Source organism: Amblyomma mixtum, chromosome 4, assembly GCF_055824585.1.
Source record: "Amblyomma mixtum isolate Tamu chromosome 4, ASM5582458v1, whole genome shotgun sequence".
NCBI lineage: Eukaryota > Metazoa > Arthropoda > Arachnida > Ixodida > Ixodidae > Amblyomma > Amblyomma mixtum.
The window spans coordinates 17839837-17852944 of NC_143015.1; positions in this window are offsets into that span (position 1 = coordinate 17839837).

A 13108-nucleotide genomic window follows, 5' to 3' on the forward strand; every position below is an offset into this window, starting at 1 on the left:
TAAGCCATTGAGGAGAAGTACTGGGCGCGACGAAGTCTGTCGAGCGAGTCGTCGATACGAGGCAGCGGGTAGACGTCTCCTTAGCGATGTTCAGCTTTCGGTAATCAACGCTAAAGCGGAGTGTCCCATCCTTTTTCTTCACCAGCACAACAGGTGGCGTCCAAGGGCTGTTGGGAGGTTGAATGATTCCATCTGAAAGCATCTCCTTCACCTGCATTTAGATCGCCTCACGCTCCTTCGGTGAGATACGGTACGGCTGCTGGCGGATAAGGCTGGCATCGTTGGCCGTAATGACGCGGTGCTTCAGAAGAGCCGTTTGCCGTACTTGCGACGAAGAAGCGAAACAGGTAGCGTATGCGAGTAGGAGGGCACGTAGTTCTCGCTCTTGAGTCACCGAAAGGTCCGGACTGATGTCAAGAGCGTCAAGGGATGGGCGCACAGGTCTAACAGCTTCGAACGCGAAACATTCAGAAATCTCCGCTAAGGGTTCGGCGAAGGCGATGGCAGAAGCACGAAAAAGGTGCCGGGGCTCGTTAGTGAAGTTAGTCACCAGGAGCTCAGACCAGCCGTTGTGGAGATGGTCGAAGCTTCGCGCTGAGCAGATGCTGTGGGTGAGCAAAAGAAACAGGTTCGCTTATGCGACCGCTGTCCCTTCACGTAGTCTGTCGCGCGGAACACTCACAAAAAAAGTTCATGGGCGCGGTTTGCTGGCCTAAAGTGCCGTGAGGCGAAAGCCTTTATCGCAGTACTGCTGCTTGTATCAATAATTTGTGGTTACGATGTTAATTAAGTGCACAATTGTTTGTGAATCTTAAATGCTGGATACACTGGAGGGCGTTTGGAAGGCATCCGTCTCATTCGATGCCTTTCTGCAAACACTTTCCTGCGTCCTAGACAAGGAAAACTACATATGCGTTGGCAGGAAGTAGCGCAGCCATTAGCACGCTCTGCTGCAGAACGGAAGGATGGTGGTTTGAGTCCCGTCGTGGAGAACGATTTTTTTTTTGTCTGACCAGAAAAGGCAGGATCCGTTGTTGGGAAAGTTGGTTTATATTGCATTAAATAGATGGGATACGCACATGGAACAATCACAAGAAAGAAGACGAGACGGGCGTAAATTAGCAAATGAGGATTATTCAAGGAATCGACATTTATACTTAAGCATGTCAGCACTGGTAACAAAGGGCATCAAGGCAGATAGGACGGCAGTCCAGCGGTCAGGAAGACACCAGAAAGACTTGCAAACGAAGCTCTTTATTTGGGCTGACTTGCGCCCGCAAAAGAACTGAATCACTCTGTGGCAGGGTAAGCAAAAAGCGTGTCGTCAATCGTCGAACTACGAATGCCCGCCGCTCGCTTCATCGTTCAATTTAAAGCCAGCAAGGAAACTTCGACATAACAGGTCAAGATCATCTACAGTAATCTAGAAAAACGTAGATGCAGCTCTTAATGGCTGTGATCATTCAAGATTACTCCGGTCGCTTCTCGCGTCACAAACAAAAATGATAACACCCCTTTCTTGAGTGCGAACGAACGGACACTACAATGATACGTGGCATTACCCCGCTCCCAAAGAAGCATCATCTCGATGCTTTAAAATGAAAATAAACATGGACAATGCAAACTTCGAGTCCTTTACCGTTCGTGATATGGCTTCAGGCGTACGACATGTACGACTTCCGGGCGTGTGCGGCGTCGCTGAGATGCTGTCGTGACGTCTGGGATGACTTCATAGTCGAGGTCACCGATGCGACGGAGAACCTTGTACGGGCCAAAGTAACGTCGCAGCAACTTTTCACTCAGTCCACGGCGGCGAACTGGCGTCCATATCCAAACACGATCACCTGGCTTGTAATGCGTGTCTCGTCAGCGCAGGTTGTAGCGTCGGGCGTCGGTGTGCTGCTGGTCTTGAATGCGAAGCCTCGCAAGTCTTCGGGCTTCCTCGGTGCGATGAAGGTAGGCGGCGACGTCGAGGTTGTCTTCGCCGGAATCGTGCGGGAGCATTGTGTCGAGTGTCGTCGAGGGGCTTCCTGCCGTATGCCAGCTGGAATGGGGTAAACCTGGTTGTCTCCTGGACGACAGTATTATAGGCGAAGATCGCGTACGGCAGAATGGAGTCCCACGTCTTGTGTTCGGCGTCGATGTACATGGAGAGCATGTCTGCGATGGTTTTGTTCCGACGCTCTGTAAGTCCGTTGGTTTGCAGATGATAGGCAGTTGTCCTCCGATGGCTTGTCTGCCTGTAGTTTAAAATGGCTTGCGTCAGCTCCGCTGTAAATGCCTTTCTTCTGTCTGTGATGAGCACTTCGGGGGCGCCGTGTCGCAGGAGAATTTGTTCGACAAAAATTTTGCGACTTCTGTTGCGGTACCCCTAGGCAACGCTTTTACTTCGGCGTAGCGGCTCATGTAGTCGGTGGCCACGACGATCCACTTGTTACCTGATGATGACGTCGGAAAGGGGCCGAGGAGGTCCATCCCCATTTGCTGAAAGGGCTTAGTTGGCGATGGTATGGGGTTCGGGAGTCCGGATGGTCTAGTCGGAGGCGTTTTGCGTCGCTGACACTTACGGCACGTTTTCACGTAATGGGAAACGTCGGTAGCTAGCCGCGGCCAATAGTACTTCTCCTGGATGCGCGGCAACGTGCGAGCAATCCCGAGATGCCCCGCGGTCGGTTCATCATGACATGCCTGCATAATTTCTTGCCTGGGATTTTTGGGCACGACAAGAAGATGCACTGTCCTGTTGGGCGCGAAGTTCTTCTTCAGGAGGACATTACTGTGAAGGACGAAGGACGACAGTTGGCGCTTGAACCCTCGGGGAGGCGATGCGGTCTTGCCTTTCAAATAATCAACTAGGCTTCGCAACTCAGGATCCGAGCGCTGCTGCTGCGCAAAACTGCTGGCGCTTACCGGTTCTAAGAAAGCGTCGTCGCCTTCCTCTTCCGGTGCTGCGTCTACGGGGCTCGCGATAGGCAGTCTGCATCGGAATGCTTGCGGCCAGATTTGTAGACTACAGTTGTGTCGAATTCTTGAAGACGCAGGCTCCAACGAGCAAGGCAACCGGAGGTATCTTTCAAATTCGCCAGCCAGCACAGAGCATGGTGATCGCTCAAAACCTTAAATGGTCGCCCGTATAGGTAGGGGCGAAACTTGGACGTGGCCCAAATAACGACGAAACATTATTTCTCTGTCATCGAATAGTTGGCTTCGGCTCCCGACAGTGAACGGTTAGCGTACGCGACAACTTTCTCCTGTCTGCCATTTTTCTGAACGAGGACCGCTCCTAAGCCCACACTGCTTGCATCGATATGAACTTCGGTTTCGGCGTTTTCATCAGTCCCCGAGCACAGGAGGGGACTGTAAGCGGTGCTTCAGCTCGTTGAAAGCTTCGTCTTGCGGCTTTTGCCATTTAAAACGCATGTCAGCCTTGGTAAGTTGGGTCAAAGCTTCAGCGATGAGCGAAAAGTTCGTGACGAATCGCCGGTAATAAGCGCACAATCAAAGGAATCTGCGTATAGCTTTCTTGTCCTTAGGCGTATAGCTTTCTTGTCATTTCTGTGGAAACTCTGCGATCGCAGCCATCTTCTGGGGGTCGGGGCGAACTCCATCCTTGCTTACGACGTGACCAAGGAACAGCAGCTCCTCGTAGGCCAAGTGATACTTCTCTGGTTTCTGTGTCAGGCCTGAAGACTTGATCATTTCCAGCACCATCTGAACTCTTCTGAGGTGGTCTTCAAAGCTTGAGGAGAAGACAACAACGTCATCTAAGTAGACTAGGCAAACCTGCGACTTCAAGCCTGTGAGCACCGTATCCATTACTCGCTGGAACGTCGCTGGGGCAGAGCAGAGGCCGAAGGGCATCACCTTGAACTCGAAGAGTCCGTCTGGCGTGACGAACGCAGTCTTCTCACGATCTCTTTTGTCGACTTCAATTTGCCAGTATCCGCTCTTCAGGTCCACCGATGAGAAGTACTTAGGGTTGCATAGCCGATCCAATGTGTCGTCGATGCGGGGGAGGGAATAGACATCCTTCTTTGTAATGCTGCTCACGCGGCGGTAGTCGACGCAAAAGCGAAGGGTGCCGTCTTTCTTTTTCACTAGGACAACTGGTGCTGCCCAGGGGCTCCTTGATGGCTGGATGACGTCGTCACGAATCATTTGCTCAACTTGCTTGCGGATAGCTTGGCGTTCTAGTGGCGATACGCGGTAGGGGCTCTGTCGCAGTGGTCGGGCGTGTTCGTCTGTGTCAATGCGGTGCTTGGCAAGCCCGGTTTGTCGCACATTCGATGCTGATGAGAAGCAGTCGTGTACCTTTCAAGAAGACTGCATATTTGGTCTTGTCTGGTCCGGGTGGATGCTGGGTTGATATCAAACGTGGGTTGATGGCCTTGGTCAGATGGTTCTACGGGATGGTCGGGTTGGGAAATATGTCTCTGATGTTTGCCAGCTCGTCTAGAAAAGCAATCGTCGTACCTTTGTTTAGATGCCGGTATTCTTTGGTGAAGTTCGCTAGCCGCACTTGGGCTTGGCCATTCCGGATTTGGGCGACTCCCATTGCGACGCCCAGTCCTCGATCCAAGAGTAACTGGGTGTTCCCCTCGACGACACCTTCGGCAGTTTCGATGTCTGCAGGCGACAACACTTGATCGGGGCGGCACGCTTAATGCTTCGTCGAGGATGTTTAAGGCAACGTGATGAGTCGCTGTCGTCGCTGCATATATGGCTTTGTCCGTGGAAAGCTAGCTTGATCGACTTAGATCGAAGGTCGATGATCGCCCGATGTCCATGCAGGAAGTCCATTCCCATAATCAAATCTCGCGTGCATTTCTGTAGGACCAGGAAGGTTGTAGCATAGGTTCGTCCACTTACTGTAACTCTCGCTGTGCAGCGTCCTGACGGCGTAATAAGGTTACCACCTGCGGTGCGGATCAGCGGGCCATCCCAAGTTGTTGTCACTTTCCTTAGTCGCACAGCGAGTGGCCGGCTCATGACGGAGTAGTCAGCTCCCGTGTCGACCAAGGCAGTGACCACGTGACCGTCGACCGTAACTTCAAGGTCACTTGTTCGCGTTTTCGTATTACACGTTGTCTTTGGTGTACGATCTCGGCTTCGTCGGGCAGTGAGACTGCGGTGGGCGTACTCCGAAGTTACTTCTCTGGCCGGTGGCATATGGTTCAAGTCTGGCCGCGTCGTCGTCGTCGTCGGTGTTGTCGTCGTATTGGAGGCAAGGTTTTGTGTTTTCGTCGATGGAGGGTCTTTGTTCTTGCGCTCAGAAGCAACCTCACCTCCAGAGGCTGCTTTAGTCAGTTTAACCTTCGGGGGCTGGTTGAGCGTCCACGCATCGCGTAGCCTCGGCTAGGAGATACAAAGCGCGGTGAAGATGCCTACGGGAAACGTGATAAGCGGCTCGGCGATGAGCATCCTTCCCGACGCAAAAACTCGATTTCGGCAGGTCGCTGGCCGCGTCGGGGTCGTGGAGTGTCGTAAGAGAACCCTCGGATGCCCAGTCTTCTGTATGGGCAGTGCCGGAGTGAGCGGCAGTATGGGCAGTGACGGGAGGTTGGGGCGAGAGGGTGGTGGTCCAACGCAGCTGGCTAAGGGCGATGGGGGCTTGGGTCCCGTCGTCGAGGTGCACGACGGCGCACAGCTGCGGCATAATTCATGGCTGTGGGCTGCAGAGGCTGCGTGATTGTCTGTGTCACACCCAAGGCCTGTTGCACATCGTCCCAGATGACGTCGGTGAGCGAAGTGAGCTGCGGCTGCCTTCCTGTTGGGAGCAATCGTCGGAGCTCATCTCGCACAATTTCGCGTATAACCTCCCGCAGGTTATCGTTGTTAGCGGTGTCCATGCAGCTTGCTGAAAAAACGCTGCTGGCGGTCACACTGGCGGGTTCTGGCATCAAGAGTTTTTTTCCATGGTGGATGCCTCTTCGACGAATTCCGCGACGGTTTTGGGTGGGTTCCGAACGAGGCCCGCGAAGAGTTGCTCTTTAACTCCTCGCATAAGCAGCTTGTCCTGTTCATCTTCCTTCATGCTCCAGTTGGCACGCCGGAAGAGACGCTTCATCTCCTCAGTGTACACTGCAACGGTCTCGTTTCGGTGTTGTGTGCGAGGCTGTAGCAGCTGCTGGGCTCTTTCCTTTCTCACGACGTTTGTGATGGTCTTGAGAAGCTGCTCTTTGAAGGTTTCCCAATTCGCGAGGCTGGCTTCCTAATTCTCAAACCAGACTCTTGCTGGTCCCTCCAGGGCAAAGAAGACGTACCTAAATTTCATGGCATCGTCCCAGTTGTTAAAGATAGCCACACGGTCGAACTGCTCTAGCCATTCTTCGGGGTCTGCGCCAGGCGAAGCGTCGAAGGTTGGTGGCACCCGGGGCTGCTACAGACTGATTGGAGTCGTCGTCTGGGGCAAGCTCATGGTGGACGTTGCTGCTGGCTTTCGCTTCCGGGTGGGTCCGGCAGAGTCCCGAACTCTGGTGCGTCGCCTAGCAGACGTCGGCTTGTGCGGTGGACTGGAGTCAGGTTCTTCGGTGAATGACTCAGAGGGCTGGTGTCACGACTTCCTGGGGGTTTCCGGTACATAGAAGGCTACCCAGCACCTCCACCAGATGTCACGTTGTAGTGACGGCAGTCCAGCGGTCAAGAAGACACCAGAAAGACTTGCAAACGAAGCTCTTTATTTAGGCTGACTTGCGACCGTAAAAGAAATGAATCACTCGGTGGCGGCGTAAGCAACAAGCGTCCTCGTCAATCGTCGAACTACGAATGCCCGCCGCTCGGGGCATCGTTCAATTTAAAGCCAGCTAGGAAACTTCGAGATAAAGGGACATGATCATCTACAGTAATCTAGAAAAACGTAGATGCAGCTCTTCATGGCTTTGATCATTCAAGATTAGTCCGGTCGGTTCTCGCGTCACAAACAAAAATGATAACACCGCTTTCTTGAGTGCGAACGAAGGGACACTACAATTATACGTGGCAGTATCACTGATGTGTGGTTAAGATGTTAATTAAGTGCACAATTGTTTGTGAATCTTAAATGCTGGATACACTGGAGGGCGTTTGGAAGGCATCCGTCTCATTCGATGCCTTTCTGCAAACACTTTCCAGCGTCCTAGACAAGGAGAACTACATATGCGTTGGCAGGAAGTAGCGCAGCCATTAGCACGCTCGGTTGCAGAACGGAAGGATGGTGGTTTGAGTCCCATCGCGGAGAAAGATTTTTTTTCTGGTCTGACCTGAAAAAGGAGAATCCGTTATTGGGCAAGTTGGTTCATATTGCATTAAAAAGATGGGATGCGCACATAGAACAATCACAAGAAAGAAGACGAGACGAACGTAAAGTAGCAACTGAGGTTTATTCAAGGAATCGACATTTATGCTTAAGCATGGCAGCACTGGCAACAAAGGGCATCCAGGCAGATAGGGCGGATAAAAAACGATGTTAAGACACTTGGTGGATTCAGGTCATCATGGTTTCGAGGAAATGTGTCTCTCTATTATAAAGTTTGGTTGACGTGTCACAGATAGCAATGCAAGAGCGGGGGCTAGTTGGTGCTTCATACTGATCAATTCGCGCTACAAGGAACATACACACGAAAACACAAACGTACGCGCTTCGTCCGTTTGTGTTTTCGTGTGTACTTTCCTTTTAGTGCGAATTGATCAGTATGTGTCACTGATGCCATCTTTTCCTTTCTTTTGGATCAGATATGCCTCTAGAAGATCCCGTACTTTATCTTTACGGCACTTGCGTAGAATCTTGACTTGTGTCGGGAGCAGCATGCATTTCTGTTGTAGGCAATGTAACGGCTAATGACGCTGCTCCTTGTTCTCAATGGACCTTTCGTGCTGACGCAAGTGCCGTAACAATAAAGCAAGGGAACTTCTCGAGGCATATTTCATCAAAAAGAAAGGAAAAGATTGTATCAGTGACACGTCAATCAAACTTTATAACAGAGAGACACGTTTCCTCGAAAACATGATGACCTCAATCCACCCAGTTAGTGTTTTTATCTCGTTTTTTATCCGCCCTGACTGCCTTTGAAGCGCTGTGTTGCCAGTGCTGACATGCTTATGTATAAATGTCGATTTCTTGAATAAACCTCAGTTGCTAGTTTGCGCCCGTCCCGTCTTCTTTCTTGTGTCTGTTCCTTGTGCGCATCCCATCTTTCTAATGACTATAAAAAGCGTGACACCTCGTTGACAACCTTCTGTCGGCAACGATGAGGCATTAAACGCTTTCTTCTTAAAACATTTTTGAGTGGCGGAATCCAAACGCTCTCGACGTAAATTCGGAGCCCGGCGCGGCGTGGGCGGTGCTCAGTGTAAACATCAGCTTTTTCGGTCGAAAATGTGACAGTGCACTTTCGGACGTCGATAATAGCTCCATACTCCCGGAGAAAATCAACGCCAAGGATACAGTCACGGGAGGAGGAGGAGGTAGAAGACGAAAGGCAGGGAGGTTAACCTGAAGAATAATCGATTTGGTAGCCTACATGGGGGAAAGGGGTGAGTGGATAAAAAAACGAAAGAGAAATGAGATTAGCAGAAAATTGTAGTCACTATGAAAAGTCGGCGTTCTTTAAAGTCACAGGCTATCATGCAGGCCAGAAGTTCGCAAGAAGCGGGACTGTACCTTGGAGGCTTTCACCGCCGACGATCACCGCGGCCAGTGGCCGAGAATCTTCATTTCTATCGGTGGGCTTGGATCAGACGCTCCAGCGCATGGCTGAGAGACTGTCTTTCGGCGCTGTAGGCAGGGCAGTCACAAAGAATATGGTATATAGTCTCGTCATGCCCGCAGATGTCACATGCAGGGCTATCAGCCATGCCGATTAAAAGGGAGTAATGGTTGGTGAAAGCTACACCAAGACAGAGGTGACATAATAAAGTTTCTTCACCTCGTGGTAGGCCGGATGGAAGCCGGAGCTTCAGATTTGGGTCCAAGGATTTGAAACCTGAAATAGAAAATTGGCCGGAATTCCACGCGGCAAGCGTGATGAACAGTCACGGGAGCAGTCACGTAGAACTAGGCAGCTAACAACAAATGTGGAGCTGCGAATTTTGACTCATGCCGTGCATAGGCCAAGCGGAGTTACGACATGTCGGCCAGCCGTGCGAATCTATGTGCCAGAGAATGGCGTCATTGCCTTCTTAAGAACCGTTACTAGCTTTCCGTTTGAAATCGAGAACTCAGTGGCAGCGTCCACCAATGCACTAACCTTATAGCTGTCGAGAAGCACTGGTATATCCAGCAAGAATTTATCTCCAAGTTCAGGAGCTGCAGTGGTTGCCTTCAAGTCGCCGTCGGCCGCTGTTCGCGTTGTCAGGGTTCTTGTTCGCATCGATTGCCAGTGGCCTCCCCCTCGGAGGTCGCTCCTTTTAGTTTTCCCGGCGGGGCTTGACGACCATCTCTATGCCATCCAGGAAGAGCTGTGGGGCTGTGGCGAAGGTCGGCGTGGAGATGGATATCGGGACTGCCGCTATGGAATTTTCGCCATGCGCTGCTGGGCCACGTAGTCCTCGATCTCCCGGGGTCGTTGACGTAATGGTGGCCAGGGCATGCCGACGGAAAACCACTGCAGCCCAAGCTGTCGCTATCGGCACTGGGGATACAGCTGACCGGTTTCTCCGCAGTGAAAGCGCAGATGCCTCCCATTTGCGACACGACACAGGCCCGTCTTCCCGTGGGGTGGTGGTCGATTGTCGATGTACGTGTCAGAGTTAGTGGAAAACAGTGAGCCTTGATTGAACGGAGGAAACGGCACCGAAGAAGGCGCAGGACGTCGCAAGCTTACGTTGGCCGATGGTACTCCGTGGGAAAAGACGGTGGTTCAACGGACGATAACGAAGGCCTAAATGCTTGAATCTCTTCGCGGACGAGGCTAGCGAGAGAGCCGGCCGTTGGCTTGGGAGCACCGAAAAGCGTCTGGAGCACTTCGCGTAAAACGCAGCGGATCAGCTCGCGGTGAAGATCAGGGTTAGCCCCGAAAGCAGTGAACGGCTCTGTAGCTGAAGCGGCGAGTACCGGCCTGCCGTAGGTTGCAGACCGGCTGGGAGCATCTTCTTCATTGTGACCGCTTCCGTAGAAACTCGGCAACAGTCCCTGGTGGACTGCGCATGAGGACAGGGAACAGTTGCTCTTTTACGCCGCGTATGAGGTGGCGCACCTTCTTCTCTTCGGGTATGGCCGGGTCAGTTCGCCGGAAGAGCCAGGTCATGTCCTCCATGGTTAGCCCCGTTCGGCATCTGAATGCTAGACTGCAAAGCCCGTTCTCGACGATCTCTGCAGATGTAGGTATGCAGCAGGCGTCGGTGGGTCTAGCGCCATGATGTAAGGCGTTTTCTCGGTTTTTATACTAGGTACGTGCGCGATCCTCCAAACTAAAGAAGATGTTTTGAAGCTTGGCGGCGTCGTCCCACTAGCTGAACGAGGCGAACCGTTCAACCTGACAAGCCAGTCTTCGAAGCCTTCGAGTTGATTGCCATGCAATGGTTTGGGCAGTAGAGGATTCTGCAAGGTGTAGTAGGCCGCAACTTGCTTGACTGGTTGATGGGTGGGTGCCCCAGCGAACTTCGAAGGCCCGTGGTCGGGAGGAACGCCTTGTTTCTTCCTGCTAGCACGGTGCACAGGGCTGTCGAGTAGTAAAGGACAGGAGCCTAGGGTATCCGTAGTAGTATGGGACGTGGGCAGGGATCTTTACCCAGCGCATACACCGAAATATGTCATGGAAGACAGGGCGACAGGTCATTGACAAACCGAATACGGCAGCTATCCAGTACGATACAGTTCAACATCGTCAATTTCATGCACCACTTCAGAGCACCAGGCGGAACTATGCTTTCTAGTAATCCTAGCGGCGACTCCTACAGCGCAGTTTGTAGTGATAGGTGTGAGATAATTGCTCATTCTTTGAACGCAAGAGGTTGACATCCTCATTCAAAGCCGATCAACAGTTCTATAGCGAGATCCTGAATTCCTTTGCATTCTTTCTTGCTGTTAACTGTTTGATAGGCATTAGCTTTGCTAGTTCCTTCCATTCCTTCTTCATGTCTAGGCTAATTCCAGACCTTTACATCCTGTGTTCTCTAAAACGCAGCTCTCCGAGAACCTCCACAAGTTGCATGATGCCGGGGTGAACGCACGGTATGAAACATATTCTATCGTTAGTTTCATTTTTGGGGCTTTTCCATGTCAATTTCCTGTTCTGCCGTTTGTGGAAGAAGGTATTCATGATGCGGAAATTGTGGCTGCGAGCTCTGCAAATAACTTTGCCCTACTATTCCTGTAGCCTGTGTCATGGTCGCCCACTGCCTGGTCTCCAGCCTACTTCTTGCCTACGGGGGCATTAAAGTCTCCCATGAATACAGCGTACTCAGTTTTTATTTAGGGCATTGCCGATTCCCCATTTTAACAGAACCTTTCGGCAGTAAAGCCATCATGGCTGCGTGTAGGCTGATTGATTGGTACCACTTTCTGCTTGTAGCTTTTATTAAGCTTAATTACGGTAAATGCCTCCCTCTGGTTAACACTATAGAATTTCTCTATGCTGCCAGCTATATCCTGATTGATGAGGAATCCAACAACTAGTTCTTGTCTCTCCGCTAATCCACTATATTAAAGCACGTGGCCCCTCTTAAACACTGAATACACCTCATTTGTCCTCCTAACCTCACTAATTCCTATGGCATACCATTTTATACCCGCTAATTCCTCAAACATCAGTGTTATACCACACTTCTGAGTAAGATTCCAGCGTTACACCTTGGAAGGTTCAGTTTCCGATGGGGGCCTGTCCATAGAGCCAGAAATTCTTAGCACCCTCCGCAATTTTTTTCCTAGCGCACAGCGACGCTGTTAAGCGGAGGCGCTAAGATCGGCGTTCCAGCCGGCGAAAGAAGAAAAATTTGAATTTCGCATGCTTGGTGCTCAAGCACGGCACGGGCTGTTCGGCTCGAGAAGCCTGCAACGCTGGACCTCTTGTTCGGGTGCTCCGCTGCGACCCCGTAAATTCTGTACATCTTACCACCACTTTGGTGAGTAGCTTCGCAGGAGCGGGAGATTGAGGGCTGAGGGCTCATTCGTGTATTCATATAGGAGGTAGCCGCCAAGTACTACACCAGGTGGCCAAATCCTGTTCTGGTGAAGGAATGCGTTGTCGCATCTGGTGACTTTGTTCAGGCCGCTCCCGACGCCTCCTTATGCAATTACATCGGCGTCGGATTTTTATTTTGTCCTGTAGAGAGCTGTATTGCGCCGAAATTTGACTGTTGATTTCTACCAATGTCCCAAAACGTTGTTCACTGCATTGAGGTTTGCGCAATCTCGCTTGCTGTGGTGTCACTTGTGGTCTGACCATTTACGTCACCACCCTTTCCCACACTACATTTCAGTTTAAGCGGATTTAAACTACGAGTATTTTTTTTTCTTCCATAACGCTCATCTCGAAAACTTGTATGATCGATTCTACATATTGACCCCTTGGGATGACGAAAAACAGGCCATTGAGAAATAACAGCCGACCAGGCGCACAAAGAGGCGTACAATTACTGATAGGTGTATCGGCTATCAACCGGGATGGCGAGCGGCACAGTCAGGGAACCATGAACACTGGTTTATTGCGGTGCGTACTTTTAAAGGGCCATGGGGAGAGAAGGTAAGTGATTAGCAGGAGAGAAAGAAGCGTGGCACATTAGCAGCTGACGGTATCAGGCTTGCACCAGCACTGATATGATACAATAGTGCTGACCTGCTTGCGTTGCGAGAACATTACAAAGAGACTCAAAAAATAGTTTAAGGCAAAACTCCCGTCGCAAATGTATTCAGAGGGAACTAGAGACTGCTTACGTGCTTCTAAGACGCAAGAATTAGGGTGTCATTATGGGCGCTCGACCTCGACGCAGGTTGCGCACTGAGAAATGAAACGAAGACGCGCCACGAAACACTGACTGCACAAACATTGAATCCACAAATGTGTCAGTGAAACACTCGGACACTCAATTAGAATACAAGTCGCTAGCCGGGGTCCCACGTAAGAGACGTTTTTCAAGCAACAAGAAATCGTATGTCATCACCTGCAGTAGTGTACATGAACGGTTGCGTCAC